The 17,191-nt window shown below is 39.5% G+C and overlaps 1 long non-coding RNA gene across 1 annotated transcript in view; it reads left to right on the forward strand.

The window, feature by feature from the left end:
* Positions 1–688: 688 nt before the first annotated feature.
* The window catches only part of LOC125094749 (uncharacterized), a 35,067-nt gene continuing 18,564 nt past the window's right edge, over positions 689–17,191 (forward strand). Inside the window, exons 1-2 of the long non-coding RNA XR_007125677.1 lie at positions 689–915; positions 14,612–14,810. This is a non-coding gene — a long non-coding RNA (uncharacterized LOC125094749). The remainder of the gene's footprint in view (positions 916–14,611; positions 14,811–17,191) is intronic.

Here is a 17,191-nt window from a genome sequence, read left to right on the forward strand (position 1 = left end):
AATTACGTGAAACAGATCCTGCAAGACAGTCATAGGAAATGTGCTTGCCACTTACATCTCCCTGGACTTCGTTCCCCCGTTCATCCTGCCTTCTTCTGGGCTCGGGCGGAGAGCCGTGTGCGGGGCCTCGGTAGCAGGTGGCCTCGCTCAGAGCCGCTCTCCTGCTGGAGCCCTGCCAGCCATTGATCCGACAGCGGGAGTTATCTCAGCAGTACCGTTCCACTCAGGCCCCAGTTCCAGCTTGTATAATATTTCTGATAACAAGAGAGCCTAAATGAAGCATCCTTTTAGAGGCCTTCACTGTTAATTTGGCACAGGGAAAAAAGCCAGCCCATTGTACCGGGTTTTCCAGTCATTCTGCTTGCGCTGTATAGACGCTTCGAATAGATGTCCATAATGAGATTACTCAAAATGGAATTCATTACCTGACCTCAGATTTATTGCTTTTTAACTACAGATATAAGGCGAGCCACACTCTGCTCCCGGAGCCGGCTGTGGGATGGCCCTGCTTCTCCAGTCCAGGACGCGCGCGGGAGACCAGGGCGGAGCGAAGGAACCCTGAGCCGGGGCGGCGGGGTCGGGGGCTAAGAGCCGCAGGAACAATGCGGCTTCATTAGGATGGGCGTCCGGGAGCCCCAGGACTCTGTTGCTAAGTTCTGCTTCCACAGTCTCACCTGGGGACCTTGGATGGGCCAGTCACCTCCCCAGTAGCATAATTGGAAAGACGCTAAGGGGCCCCGAAATGCCGAAGTGCTGTAAATTAGCAGCGTTCAATCCCGATGAACATTAAAGAGAGTGTGTCGCTAATTCCTCCGCTCACGCTGCTCCCAGAGTCTTCCCACTGGGGGCTTTTGGCTCGGAGCATTACAGGCCTCTTTGTTCTGCCTGGCTTCTCCATCAGGGCAGGACCTCAAGGTGAGTTAATAGGCCTGGCTTCTCAGCACTTTATTTAATCTGTATTTACCATCATCCTATATATTCTACCCAACCTCCGGTGCATGGCACGCCGTTGAGCACTGCACAAAACAGATAAGAAAGACAAGGCCCTGGCCTCGTTGGCAGAAGGCGGCGACGGCGTTCGGGGCAGTACAGAGGATGTCCTGTCCTGCACGCGGGTTTATGATGCTGCCTGGTCCCTGCATGGTTTTACCACCTGCCCTCCCCCCGCCACCACCACTTGCTCTCCCCACCCCCCGGGGCCTACTCAAGCGCTCTTCCTTTGGCGTGCAGTGTAAAACCATTGCCCATGGTGGCTCTACAGGAGATAATAACCTTAAATAGATGATACTTACACGGATAATAGGATAAAGTAAAACAGGATGGGCAAATTGATAATTGCAGATTAGGAGGAAATATTATTAGCAAACCAAAGAAAAGCCAAATCTAGGGGTCATAAGCAAGATGTGTTAGAATGTCGAAGAGTGACATATTTTCATATACAAGTCTTTATCCCTGAGGAAAGAGCCTTAGCCGTCTCTTATGTGTTGTGCAAGCGTATCTGAGATGCCACATTCTATTGGTTTGTTTAAAGATTTCACATTTCAAAAGCAAAAGGAACTCTTACTGTAGATCTTCTTTTTTACCATAGCTTTAGGAGCTCACAGAGGGAGGAAAGTCATCCTAGGTTTTACTGTTGCCCTGGACAATTGCAGGACAAGGCACTAGCCTGAATTCTTGTTATTATTTTAACTTGAATATAAACCTTGTTAGATAGCCAGACATATTTTTAAAAATGCAAACGAATAGCCATCATCGTCTGATGTTCCTGAGACAAACGTGACAATGACACAGCATATTATTAAAGGCCACGTTTGTGCTATCAAAATAATGAGACCGTGGCCCAGGCTGCCTCATAATTTCAACTATGTTTTAGTCAATTTGGATTGTCACTTGGGCAACACTGTAGACAGATCTGGGATCAGCTGGTTAGATCGATAGAAAATGTCACATTTTCATCTTTTTGGTGAAAACAATGGTAGGAACTTCTTTGAGTCCCACGACCTTCCAATCTAAGTAAGGTAGAGTGTACCTCTGACACCGGCCCTCCATGCTGACTGTGGTGCTGGGACCCGCCCACGTGGTACTTTTGCCTTGGCTTGAAGGTAAAACTGTCAGGTAAATCTTTCCCGAAGTACTCGAGGCCCATGGGTATGGATTCTGTGAATGCCCAGGGCAGGAAAAGCCATCCTGCTCTCTACTTCACCTCTGTTGGGGGCTCTCAGAGATCAGATGGATACCTTCAGGGTCTGTAGTGAATTTCCAGCACTTATCCACTGATGTCTCAAAACATAGGTCAGCGTGTGTCTGCTTGCTCTTGCCTAGGCTGGGGACCGCTAGAGACTTCAATATAATGTTCCAGAATGGTGCATTCAGTTTGTGGAATTATTGAATAGGGGACCAAAGCTTTCTGATTTCTGTTATGTTTGTTGATCCTACATTGTAACATATCACAGAACAACACCCAGACTCTTAACTGAAACATTTTTTCATTATCTATTGTTGAAATATGCTTAAATTACAGAAATTGGCTGAAGACTGGGGAGGAGGGGTGGAAAGGATGTAACAGACAAAATCCTAAAGAGAAAACGTCTTGTACCCTAACAGATCTTAAAAGTTTAGGAAAATACAAACACATTTCTACCAGATGACTTTAGTTCCTAAAATATCCATTTCTTTTTTTAATTATGTAACTAAATAATGAGTCATCGCTCCTATAAGAGTCAAACATTTATGTGCATTTATAAAGAAAAATCTGAAAGTTTCCCTTTGTGTCCCCTCCATTCTTTCTAAACTCTCACCTCCTTTCCAGGAAAGCAGAGGCTTCCTTCTAGGTTTTTTCCTATGATTTTATAAGACCCATGCATGTATGTACATAGCTTTAAGAAAATAGGACCATTCCAGGGCACCTGGGCTTCTCAGTCAGTTAAGCATCCAACTCTTGGTTTTGGCTCAGGTGATCTCATGGGTTCGAGCCCCACACCCAGCCCCACATTGGACTTCATGCTCAGTGGGGAGTCTGCTTAAGATCCTTTCCCTCTCCTCTGCCCCTCCCCCACTCATACTCTCTCTCTCTCTCTCTCTCTCTCTCAAGTAAATAAATAAATAATTTTTTAAGCAATAGGATCATTCCATACAACCTGTTTTATAACTTGATTTATTTAATATGATCTGAAGATTTTCCTACATCAGTACGTATAGCAGGTATCCTTTCCCTTTAACAGCTGCCCTAATATTCTATATTAAAGATGAATCATCACTTATTTACCTGTTTCCTACCGACCATTATTTATGATTTTACTTTATTTTTCCAATTTCAAACCCTGAACATTCTGGAACCCATGTGCAAGTATATTCTTGAATGTGTTTGTAGAGTACAAATAGTTTTACAATTTTAATGACTGTAGCCACTTGCTTTCCCCAATGGCTCCCCAATTATATCAGGATTTTTGTAGTTTCATAGTCAGGGTACTACTCTCCAGATATATTCTCCTAGAGACAGTAGGCTCAGCACTTTGGAAATAAACAGAGCTGAGTTTTCGTCTCAGTCCCTTCTGGCACGTTACTTAAACTTGCTAAGTTTCAGTCTCCCTGCACAGGAAATGAAGCTAATATTATGGATTCTTGAGAGCTGTTAGGAAGATAAGTGTTATAACATGTAAAAAGCACTTAGTACATAGTAGGTGTACTGTGAGCCATGGTTGTTAATGAGTTCAGATATAAGCTGAATTGCATACCTTGAGAGGAGAAGTACAGTGACCAACAGTTTCCAGAAATAGAAGAGATGTCCTGAGATTTTAAAAAAAAAAAGAAGAAGAAGAAAGAAAAAAATTCTGGGGCGCTTGAGTGGCTTGGTCGATGAAACGCCTGGTTCTTGGTTTCAGCTCAGGCCATGATCTCACCATGGTAGGATGAAGCCCTGAGCTCACCCCAGAGCTGGCTTCCTCAGATTTTCCCTCCCCTTTCCTCCTGCTCACTCTTTCTCTCTCTCAGATAAAAAAATAAAATCTTAAGAAAGAAATTCAGATGAATCTATACCATAGAAGCCACATTTTATTGGTTTTGAATTTTGTCAATACTTGTATCTCATTCTTATCAAAACCACAAAAAGCCGCAATTTGCTTCCTCAATCTTTGATCTCCATCTGCCTTTCAGTCTCAAGAAGTAAATTCAGCACAGACAGGACCACTAGTTTACGTCTGGATATTTTATATGACGTGGAGGTTTATGCAAGGAGTTATGCTGCGTTAATTACATGTTCCCAAGTGAATATGAATATTAACTGGCATTTCCTGAACACACACTGATGTAGATGTCCAACCTAATTGATCACTCCTGCTTCACTAAGAAAGTCGTCTTTCCCGGTATCCTCTCCCACTGCCTCTGCGGCCAAGTTCATCTATACGGTTGCCTCTTCCCCAGCTTCTCGGCTTTGTATGACACTGTGATTGCTGGCACCTTCATATTGGGTGGGGGGGGGGTCTGCAAAGAGATAGTTATTTTTAATTAATGGACCTCATGGAGTCCTAACATTCAGCTCTTATAGTAAACCTGTCCATGTACCTGATCACTGAGATTTAGACGGAATATCTGCCACTATCAGCCTAAGTCATAGACAAGGCAGGATCCTTCATTTATTGCCCAGAAATCATTGGGGCTTATAAATGAGGAACGATTTCCAAATCTCCACGTCAAGTAATATCCCCATCACTCTTTGCCTTCCCTCACCTACTTTTTCCTCTGAGCGCCCAGCTGCCATCCACAAAAGAAAAGTGGGGGCAAATATAAAAGGATGCTTCTGGGAAGCCCTTTTACTTAAAAAATCATTTTTTATGGCTTTAAGAAGAAAGGTGTAATTCAAAACCAACAAGATGGCGCAGTCACAGCCAACCTTTGGCAGAGGTGTCTCGAAGCCTTGCTCGGCGCTGGGAATGGCACAGTGGAAAGAGGAGAAGGGCATCACAGCGAAAATAGCCTCTGGCCCCCTCCGCCTTGCCATTTGCCAGGTGGGTGACCTCGACCTGTTGCCTCTGTACACTTCCTTCATTTCACCAGTAAAATGTTGCTTAGTGGTATTTGTATCCGAGAACCCAGAGTCTGGAACGGCTACCTGAATTTCAAATCCTGGTCCACCACTCATTACCTGGGTGACCTTAAGCAGGTTTCTTATCCTTTCTGAATGTGCTTCAATCGTTTTTCAGTGGGAACGATGACTGGATGTCAGGGGATTCTTCAGCGAAGCAGTGGATAATACACAGTTGGGCATTTAGAAAGTACTTGTCAAGGCAATATCCGTTCATGTTACTTGTGGTAAACTAAATTGCAAGATATTTGTGCCACATCCATAAAAATGCATTCTGGTGTGAGTGACGATGGATTCCTGCACCCTCTCTTTTAGCTTCTTACACAGTCTGGTTTACAAATATACCTAGGTCCACAGAGAAGTCTCTGGAGACATGGCATGCCATTCCTTATTAATATGTTGGGATTTTATTGATGAGGCAACATGCAACCAGCAGACCTTGGGCCTCAGCCAGAGCAGTCATTTCTGAAGTAACAAATGGACCTCATTATAGGGTGGTTTTACCTAAAAGGTCAACCTGCGCCATATAACTAGAGGCTGGCCTTGTGGGAAGCTTCTAGTGTATTATATTGCATGTCAATATTAACACACGTTCTATTACTGCTATTTGAATTTTAGAGTCCTTAGCTTTCCGTTCTGTGTGCACAGTCACACACACACACACACACACACACACACACACACACACACACGTGCACGCGCATGCTTCTGGCTGGGACCACTAGTCACCTCACGTCCCATGCTTCTGAAACCTGACTTTATCGGTTAGGGACGCCTATTTTTCAGGCTAGTTGCACCGTTGAAATGAGTCTTTGCTGCTTGCAAGTCTTGTTCCATAATTTCATTTGGCTGAAGCAGGAGACAAGTACCTCATTTTAATTAGAATTTCCAGCAAACTGCATTATGTTGTTGTGTGTTATTCCAAAAGACTATACCACATCAAGGTATCGCGTGACAGAGTAAAACATCTTTTTATTCTGCCGAAGAAAATAAAAATCCTTCACTCATTCTCAGGCTCTCTTACCCTGCCACTCCTCACGCAGCCTTGTGGGACAAAAAGATGTGCCCTGAGGCTCCTCGCCCGTGAAATGTGTTGCATAAGATACCAGGTAATAACCCCGGCCACATGAAAATGGAGCATCACCATGTCGTTTAGAGGGAAGATCTCGTGTTCTGTCCTGCTCTTTGCGTCTCTGCTGGCTTGCACACATCACAGAACCCGCTGAGGGGTCCCCTTTCTGCCTGTTGCTCCAAGCAAGATCTTCGCTTCGTTGAAGAGAACCGAGGCTGTGCCGCTTTAGACCTGCAATTAAGTCCCTGCTGCTCTCCAAACCAATGAGTTTTTCCAAGTAGTAATCTAATTTATTTTTCCCATTTTCTAAGTAATGCCAGGGTAAGCGCGTTCATCATTTTAGACTCACTGCTTCTAATTCCTAATTCAGACTTGTTTGTTCAGTAGAAGGTAAACAACCCCGAAGCTATCACCCACCCCCATTTATTTGGAAAGAGAGAGTTTCAGTGGGAGAAGATAAATAGCATGTCAAACATGGTTTGGAGGGGCAGCAACTGAATAATTTCTAGTTTCCTATGCTTGTCTCCAGCTGTTGTGGCCCAGTGTGACTCTGGCATCTGTGTGCTGGCTTGGCTGAGCTGTTACTTAGTCAAATCAGATCAATACCTTTAAGCATTTGTCTGATATAACCATCTCAAAATAGTCTGGGAATTCACACTTTGAACTACATGGGTAGGGAAGCCTTGTCTCCAGTTATCTGTCCATGAGTACATCAACTGGTTGATACTTGTAATCCTAAGATCTCTTAGAAAAGAAAAGGCAGGCCACATTTAGAGAACTGATGGACTCAGACGGCCCTAGGGCCGCATCAATCCAATTCCACAAACAATGATTGGGTGCTGCTGTGTATGAGGAAACATAGAAGGAGATATAAAGATCAGTACAACATAGTCCCAATTCTCAAGTATAATTTAATATCAGCTATAAAAACATCAATAGGTAATTAATTATTATTTAGACTTGGCCTCATTCCAAAAGGATCTAAGATAGGAGAGTACTTGCAAAAAAATACATGCAGTAGGTTAAAATGAAATAAAATAGGATTACGTGAGAAGGGGTTGGGGAAAAACTAAGGGTAGAGCAAGTTCGAATGAAGCTGGGAGTGAAGTAATTTTGGAGAATAGCTACCACAAGAAATAATGCTTACCAATGGTAGGACAGAAATTATCTTGGGCTTTCTGGAAGCCAGCACAAAAGCAGAAGCAAAATTGGTTTACTGTATGATCGACAATGTCTATATTGATCTCGCTCCAGAAAAGAAGGGCTCTACCGGGGATGGAAACTACACACATCTTTCTCACATAAAGAGGACATTCATGTATGCTAGTCAGTATCCATAGCTTACTTACAGAAAATACAATCATGATTATCACTAGCTGGGAGCAAGGACAATTTGTTGCTTATGACTTGTCATTCCCTGTCACCTTCTTCCTTGCTTCAAACACCCCCTTCTATTATCGCATGCACACACACTGGGGCTGAAAATCGTAGATATTAACTGGCTTGTCTCAGGACTCCCTTGGACATGTGACCCAATAGTGGCCAATGGGATCCAAACAGTAGGATGCTGGGAAGCTCCCTGTCTGTCATAAACACCAGCTCTGGATATATTTTACCCTTCTTCTAGAAGGAGTGAAAATACTATAAACCTAAGTGAGACTCATGGAAAAAAAATACAAAGTGTAAAGAAATGCTAACATTTGACTCAAAGAAGGAGGTTATCCCTGAAAATGATCTACTATAAGAGTCAGAAGATAACATCAGGAAACCACTGGGAATCCTTGAAAACGATGCAAGAAAACAGGCCACTATAATTCAGGAGCTTAAGGAGACAGAAGCTGGGATTAACAATGAGATTAAAATTCAGAATTGACAGGGATTCCAAAAGATCTAAAAAGGTAATGAGACTTCCAGGTAAAGTTGGAACTTTGAACTAACATCCCATTTTGCTCCCTCCCAAAGCCCTTATAAAACTATTATACAATAGAGACATATATTTACATATATCTCCATGTAGGTAGAAAAAATAGAAAAGAAAAGAGTAAAATTTTGACACTGGAAAACAGACAGACATGTGGAAACTGACTTAACAGTTTTGAGAAAGCCGAATTCTATACTGTAGGTAGGATAAACTGATAATCAACCCAAACCAACCACAGACTGCCTCAGGAGAGTCAGGAATTAGCAGCATCAGCATTTCTAGAAGACAGGATGAAGAGGAGGAAAGATTACAGAAAATTAGGAGGTCTGGGAAAGTTAAGAGATACCAATATCTACTGCTCTCTCCTGACATGCTGTCACTGAGTGCTATTTCTTCAGCCCAGCAGGAGCCTGCATTTTATATGATGGAGTAAAATGAAGAATTTCTAGGTTGGGGGACAAAAATAGAGACCCCCCCAGGTTCTGTACCAAAGCAAAGGGTTAAATACATGTTTGCATCTTGAAATACTAGGGTTAGTCCCTTCTTCCATTGGCTCCCAGAATGCAGGTCTTTATTTTCCAGGAAAGAAATGGATGAGCCTACTCTAGGGGATAGGACCATCCTATGGTACTAAAATCCCCCTCCCAATCCTGACAATGGGTATAGTAAAAGCTTTTCAGTGATTCACAGAGGACAAATAGCACAAGGCACTTGGAGAGCTCCCCATCAGCCCATTAGAACCCCCACTCTTAAATATGAGCAAATAATCAAAGTTTTCCATAGCCCCCCCAACTGCGAGTACCTAGTTTAAAAGGCAAAGGAGAAAACAAGAGAAAAGAAGGAAACTGAAAGAAAAAGACATGGTGCAGGAAGAAAAGATCATTAAAAATTAAAATGCTACTCATCTCACCAAAAAGATAAAATAAGTTGCATGCATAAAACAAGAACAGGATACTCTAAAAATCGAACACAGAAACAGTAAAAGATCCTTTGGATAAATGCAATTGTTAAAAATGGAATTCATATGACTAGTAGTAGAAATCTCAATCATATTATGAAACTTAAAATCCGTTTCATGAAAGATGAACTTGAAAGTTCCCCTGGCTTCCAGAAGCAAAATCAGAGAGATTAAAATGACAGATATAACATAGTTACAGAAGGCACATAATGGAAAGCAAACTCAGAGCATCAGTGCTCTTAAAGGGGAAATCAGTTAAATAGAAGAGAAAAAAAAATAACCAAAGTATGAGATAATGGCTTTTCTGAGCTGAAAAGATATTTGTATCCACAGGTTGAAAGCACCAACTGCATCCAAGCAAATGAATTGCACCTTCTAGCTAGCTTTGGGATTAAAGGAATAAAGAGGAAAATTTGCAAGGCCTTAGGCAAAAACAAAAGAAAAAAATAAGAAAGAAAAAAGTTAATTACAAAGGAAAAAAATAAGACGTGACGCTAAAGTGTCTGCCTTCAGCTCAGATCATGATCACAGGGTCCTGAGATAAAAGTCCCATATGGGGATCCTTGCCCAGCGGAGAGCCTGCTTTTCCTTCTCCCTCTGCTGCTCCTGGTGCTTGTGCTCTCTCTGGCAAATAAATAAATAAAATCTTTTTAAAAATGAGATAAAATATCAGAAGACAATAGGTTAATATCTACAGAATTTTTAAGAGAAACTATGTCATCTAATAATTTTGTACCCAGCCAAAATTTTGTGTGTGAAAATACTCTCAAATATGCAATACATGTATCCTTCACAAAAATTATTTGGGAAAAAAATTTGAAGGTGTATTTGTACTGCTTGAGAGAGAAAACAAACTATAAAATTCTCAAAATATGAATTGTATAAAAATGTAATTGTAATAAAATGACTGATTGCAACATTGAACACTTTAGAACTGAGAGATACTCGAATTGGTTCTTATAAGTGTGGTTATAAAAGTGGTTGTCAATTTCCAAATGTGTTTTCAAGTTAGAAAATATGTAATGGTTTGAAGGAAGAAGGGAAGGGACAGAGAAGGGAGGATGAGAGAAAGAGGGAGAGAGCTTTAATTACAGTGATAATAACAGAAATGGGAAGAAAAGAGGAGTAGGACATAAAATTAAGCCCTAAACCTCATTAGTTGTCAAATTTTGCTGTGCATTGGAATCAGCTAGGAATTTTTATGAAACAGTGATGCCTGACTTCCACCCTCGGGCATTTTCATTTAATTGGTTTGGAGTCCAACTTAAAGCTCCTCCGCTACTTCCAATGTGCAGCAACGTTTGGGAACCACTGGCTTCATTAAATGGAGAAAGCAAGGATGGCAAGAAGATTTCAGCTTACTGTTCCAACTCTTGTTAATTGGTAATGACTGCCTGAGGGCTTTGTTGAGGTCCTATCCAGGCTCACTGGGAAAGTGCTCTAATCCATTTACACTATCTTCACTGGAAGGGAAGAGAAGGACATCGCACATTTGTCATTCCTGGACTCAAAGAGATTTTGAAACTAAAGTAACTATTAGTGGCTTAAAAAACAGCATGGATGTCTTCCAAAATATCAGAGATGATGAAAACAAAGAAAATATAGTTATGTAAAAGTCAGTTAAAAAAAAAAAAGAAGGGAGAGGATGGAGAGAGGAACAGAAGGAGGAGGAAGAGGAGGGAGAAGAGGAAGAAGGGGGAGGAAAGAAAACATAATGGGAGACATCACAAAATAAATTGGAAATATATAATTAAATAGTTTATTAAGCCTACAAATGTAATTGTGAAAGTGTCCTTCATTTAAAAATATTATCTTTAGATTGTATGAGAATAAAAGAGAAATCCATCTATGTGACATTTTCTAAAGCCCCATCTGATACAACGTTGCTAAATAAGAATAGACTAAATGATGAAAAAGGAGGCAAATATATCAGGCAAGTACAATAAAAAAATAGTCACAATACCAATAACAAATATGATAGAAACTAAAGCAGAAATATTAAATGAAATGAAGATATCCTGTCAGAAAGTATATTTCACAATGAATATAAAACTGTCATGAAATTTTATGCATCACATAACATATCAAAATAGAAAACTGAAATCTGCTATAAATTAGAAAAAAGACAGAAGTGCAGTACTAATGGGAAGCTTTAATAATAACTCTTTCTCATTTTGATGGCTGACAAAAATGTAAATCAAACTTTATAGCACACAAGTATAGAATGTAACTTTATTTCCAATACTAAAAAAACTACCAAAATAAAGGATTATGCAGCAATAAAAATTTTTGAAGGTGTATAGATTAGATATAGTGATTAGAAAGTAAAGTCATTATATAAAAAAGAAAGGTCATTATAAGGTAAGGAGAAAATTAATGCTGCAGAAAATTTAGAAATTAACAATAATAATGGTACCTGAAAAATTTATGGGATGTGCCAAAGCAGTATTCAGGAGAAAAGTCATAGATTTAAATGTGTTTTATTATTGTGTGTGTGTGTGTGTGTGTTGTGTTTTTTTTTTCTTTTTGGTTTCTTTTTTGTTTGTTTTTTTGTTTTTTGCTAAGGAGGAAAAAGCAAAATAAATGCTCTACAAACAACTGAAGTCGCTATGAGAGCAATGTCCTAATCTGAAGGCAGGTTAGGTTGATGCTGAGGGTCATAATGATTTCATTAAATGAGATCTGTCTCGGCCTCTTCTGTTCCTCTTCAAAAAAAAAAAAAAAGTCATTTTAAATTCCAAACTTAGAGCTGGCTGGAGTGATATTTCTCACCATTCTTCTGTCATTCCTGGCATTAGTGAAAAGTTTGGGGTTTGTATATACTTTTTATCTTGTGTTTAAATCAAGCTTAATTAGTATATGAGAAATGCAAGAAAGTAATGAGAAATTATTGTACTACCATTTGTAAATACATAAGAAAATAGCTTCTTTTTGAACTCACCAGTCTTCATATGGACTAAATCATGTCTTTTCTGCTCTACTCCATTTTTTTTTTTTTTGAGGGGGGAAAAAACAGGCACAGAAAGAAAAGTGTGCCCTGTGTCAAATAAATTAATGTTTCCCACAGGCCCAATTGCCTAAAAAATTAATTAATGAGAAAGTTAAAACTTGAATAAGGCTAAATGTAAAACATAAAACTACAACTTCTAAAAGAAAACATAGAAGAAAATATACATGACCTTGGGTTTGATAATAAGTTTTCAAATACAATACCAAAGGTATAATTCACAAAAGAAAAACTTTACTTTGTACTTTACAAAAATTGGATTTTTTAACAATTTTGATTTTATTTATTAAATTTTTATTAAAATTAAAAAATCAAATTAAATTTAAAAATTCTGCATAGAGCAGAATTTTCTAATTTATAGAAAAAGACAATGTTGATAGAATGAAAAAAAAAAGCCACAAAACTCAGAGAAAAATATTTGCAAAACATATATCTGATAAAGGGTGTCTATCTAAAATATACTAAAACATCTTAAAATTAAACAGTAAGAAAACAGCCAATTAAAAAAATGGGCAAAAGTCTGAGCAGACACCTGACTACAAATGACATACAGATGGTCAATGAGCATATAGAAAGATGTGGGGATGCCTAGGTGGCTAAATTGGTTAAACTTCCACCTTTGGCTCAGGTCATCATCCCAGGGTCCTGAGATCAAGCTCTGCATCAGGCTCCCTGCTCAGCAGGAAGTCTGCTTCTCCTTCTCCCTCTGTCCTTCCCTGCTAATCACGTGTGCTTGCTCTTTTTCTCTCAAATAAGCCTTTTAAAAAAGTCAAACATCATTTGTCATTAGAGAAATTTAAATTAAAACAACAGAACAATACCAGTACATTCTTATGATAAAATGGCAACAATCTAAGGAAAATAAATGCACAAATTGCTGGCAAAAAATGCATAGCAACAAACTCTCATCCATTGCCAATAGGAATTAAAAAAAATGTATAGCCACTTCAGAAGACAATTTGACTGTTTCTTCAAAGCTAAATGTACTATTACTATGAAATATAGCATTCATGCTCCTAGATATTTACCAATGGATTTAAATACCTGGCTACACAGAAATCTGCATGAAAATGTTTATAGAAGCTTTATTCATAATTGTCCAAAACTAGAAGTAATTTAGATGTTCTCCAATAGGTCATGTGATAAACAAACTGTGGTATATCCATACAAAAAAAAATACTACTTTCAGTGATAAAAAGGAATGAGCTATCAAACCATGCAAAGATGTGGAGGAAGCTTAATGCATGTTGTAAGTGAAAGAAGGCAGTCTGAAAAAAACAGTATACTGTGTCGGTTCCATTTATAGATATTTTGAAAGAGAAGAACTATAGAGAAGATGATAGATCAGTGGATAGCAGGATTGGGGGTGTTGGTGGGGGAGAGCTGAATAGGAGAATCACAGGGGAATTTTTTGCTTGGTGAAACCATTCTGTATGGTGCTGTAAATGTGGATATGTGACACTTTTATCAAAACCAACAGATCTTTAAAGCAGGAAGAGTGAATCTAAATGTATGAGAATTTTATAAAACATTTAAGTGGTTGGGACATCCCAGGATTTAATGACAAAAGAATCTGTTTTACAAGTGGATGAAACAATTTTACTGAAGTGGGAGAGGGGAAAAAAATGTGGACATAAGTAACTCTGAAAATTAGTGGACTCTTCTAAAGCAAATGGAACTGTACAAAGGCACTGTATGCTGGTTGATAAAGTTGTTGCCCATGGATGTATGCAACAATGTCCATGTACACGGGAACTGAATGATTAAGTCAGTGGATGGCAGATGATGGGAGCCAGGTTTCCCACTGTTGGAGTGTGATATTACAGATGAACAAAGGGAGAAGGGTAAAATGATCCGTGTGGGAAGCCATTAGAGTTGGAGATATCAACATGAATTCACACATAGCTTGAGAGAGAAGTATTTATAGCTATGTGCATATAAATGGGTTAGTATACATACATATATTTATTTGCTCTGTCAGCTGGCAGGGCCTAAAAACTATGATTCCTCAGTAGTAATAAGCATATCTAGCACCCAGAGTCCATTTCTAACACCACTCTCCAATGAAAACCACTAGCTCCTTGGAAAAATGGTTAATTCTAGGCCTGAAGAAGGAAACATACAGGATGGGCCTGGAGGATCTTTTAATGCCAGGGGTAAGGAAGTGCTCAAAAACACAGTGATGGTGCAATGTCAAAGAGATATAGGAGCCCAAAAGGGTTCTTAATGGCCAAAACTGTAACAGTTTTAGAGCAATGAAGTAAACAAAACAGTATTGGATTATAACTAATGGGAGAAAAGAAATGCTCCCAAGAGAACTTCAAACAATGTATGTATCTATCTGCTAACGAGGACATGAATTACAAGTCCCACTCTTTAAGGGTGGTCCGTGAAGAGTGACTTGCCAACAAAGGGCACATTATGGAAAGGGAGGCAAGAGAAACTTTATAGTGGAGAAACCTGACAAATGTCACCCCAGCTAGGGTAATCAGGGTTAACATCAACCGTGGTTAAGTATGATGAGAATGGTAACCTACCTCTGTGGTCTCTCTCCCCTTAACCCATAACCCTAGCGTAATGAGAAGTAAAACATCAGACAATCCCACTTGAAGGACATTCTATGAAATACCTGACCAGCCATTCCTTACGACTGTCAGGGTCATCAAAAACAAAGAATTTCTGAGAAACTGTCACAGCCCAGAGGAGCCTAAGGAGACATGATGACTATCTATAATGCGATATCCTGAATGGGATCCTGGAAAAGGACTTCAGGTAAAAACTAAGGAAATGAGACTAAAATATGGGCTTTAGTTATTAATAATGTTTCATATTGATTTATTTATCATGACAATGCATCATTCTAATATAAGATGTTAATAATAGGGAAAATCGGGCATGGGATACAGGAAAAATCTTATTTTCAAAAGCTTTCTGTAAATCAACATTTAGAATCTGCTCTAAAAGTAAAATTTTATTAAAAAGTCCTTAAGAATTTAAATTGAAACCTCTGTAGTACAACATCTCTAGATTCCATTTTATTGCTATTACTTTGGTAGGACTTGCCTTCTCCAAGGTCACCTAGCCACTGGGCAGAGTGAACCAATGCAGAGCCCAAGCCAACAAGTATGATACTCTGAACCAGAGCCAAATGGACAGAGACCCTTACTCCACATCAATGTTTTTAATGTCTCTTGCATCATGCTTGGTGAATCTTCATAAACTCAAGCTAAAACCAAGAATGGCTACTTTCCTGAAGGGCGTAAAGTGGTTCTCATCCCACTTGCTCCAATGAGGCACATCAGACACAGACAACAGCATGAATCACAGTCGGTAGGTCCTGATGATCAGTTCATTTCCCCCATCACTAGCCCCTCCTTCTTCCCTGCTGGGAACTTCTAGCAAGCTCTGTAGCCTGGACCAGGCTACTTATGATAGGGTTGATTAACCAAATTAACCAAGTGTTTGGCTCTGCACATTTACTTCCCACTATTTACTCTTTGGCTATTTTAGTGCTTATAAACATACATCATAGGCAGCAATAGCAACCAGCCCTGAGCCTTTGATATGTTATCATATACCAAGGGACATAAATACACACACACACACACACACACACACACACACACACTTGTATATGCATCAAAAAAAGCCCATAAGAAATTTTTTTTACACTGTTGATAGTAGTTACCATCTACTTATAGGAGGAAGACAGGGATGGGATTGAAGAGAGTTTTGCTACATTCTTTTTTTTTTTAGGATTTTATTTATTTATTTGATAGAAGGGGAGAGAGAGAGAGAGAGAGAGCACACAAGTAGGCAGAGTGTCAGAGAGAGAGAGGGAGAAGCAGGCTCTCTGCCGAGCAGGGAGCCCAATGTGGGGCTTGATCCCAGGGCCCTGGGATCATGACCTGAGCTGAAGGCAGACACTTAACTGACTTGCTTTTTATTTCTATCTTTAAGTATTATTTTGACATAATTCTATCCTGCCCCAATTTTTAATGATAAGCATTTGTAATTTGTAGTCCTTTCATAGTACTAATTTGTACAATGTCACAAATTAATTAAATTTTTTAAATGTAAGGTATATACTGTTAGCTGAAATTATCTTAAGAAAACTGTTTCTACAGGGCGCCTTAGTGGGTCAGTCAGTTAAGTCTGACTCTTGCTTTTGGTTCAGGTCATGATCTCAGGGATCGATCTCATAACCCTGAGATCATGACCTCAGTGAGGAGTCGCCTTGAGATTTCTCTCTCTCTTTCTCCCTCTGCCCCTCCCCACTCTCTCTCTCTAAAATAAATAAATAAATCTTAAAAAAAAAAAAAGAAAAAGAAAAAAGAAAAAGGTTTCTACTACATACAATGTCGATGGAATTTCGAGATTTTATTGGAATTTTACAATCATACCCAGGGGCAAAAACCCACCAACAGGGTCTTTCAAGGCTCAGAAGTCTTCCAAGGATGGAAACTAAGTAAAATAAGGTTTTGACTAAAGCTCAGAGGGTGACAGGATGGGTAAGAGAGAAGGGAGGTCATTCGTAGCATCAGGAACTATAGTTTCTACTTGTGTGTCTTGTTAGTCAAGTCCAAAGATTTAATTTTTCCACCCACTTTCCCTTTTCTCTTTCCTCCTTTGATTAGGAGTTGTCATTTTTCTTTGTATCTTTTTTCTCCTTTTCTACATACTATTGTATATAAAGTAGGTTGAGATAATTTTTTGATTCACTAGTTGAAGAGAAAAGTGATGGAATGATAACAAAAGTACAGGAGAAAAGCATTTCTCAGGGAGGTAATGCTTTTGAAGGCAGTGACCTATTTAAATGTCCTGTACTTATGTTACTTTTGATATGACCTTGGGTTACTTCTTGTTGGGAAGTACAGTTATCTGGAGAAGCGTCTTAGAATTGTGTATGTGCTCCAGACAATCAAGGGATGAAATAGCAGAAATTTTGGGTGTTCCTTTCTGGATATATGTGAAATTTTAGAAAATACACCTGTTAAAGGTCTATCTCTTTTAAGGGAGTAGGGCTCTTCATCAGTCATGGCTCTACTCTGTGATTCTGTCCTTTAAGCTATAACTGATTAAAAATCCCTAAGTTGGGACACCTGGGTGGCTCAGTGGGTTGAAGCCTCTGCCTTCGGCTCAGGTCATGATCC

The sequence above is a fragment of the Lutra lutra genome, chromosome 3 (assembly GCF_902655055.1).
Source record: "Lutra lutra chromosome 3, mLutLut1.2, whole genome shotgun sequence".
In the NCBI taxonomy this organism is placed as follows: Eukaryota; Metazoa; Chordata; class Mammalia; order Carnivora; family Mustelidae; genus Lutra; species Lutra lutra.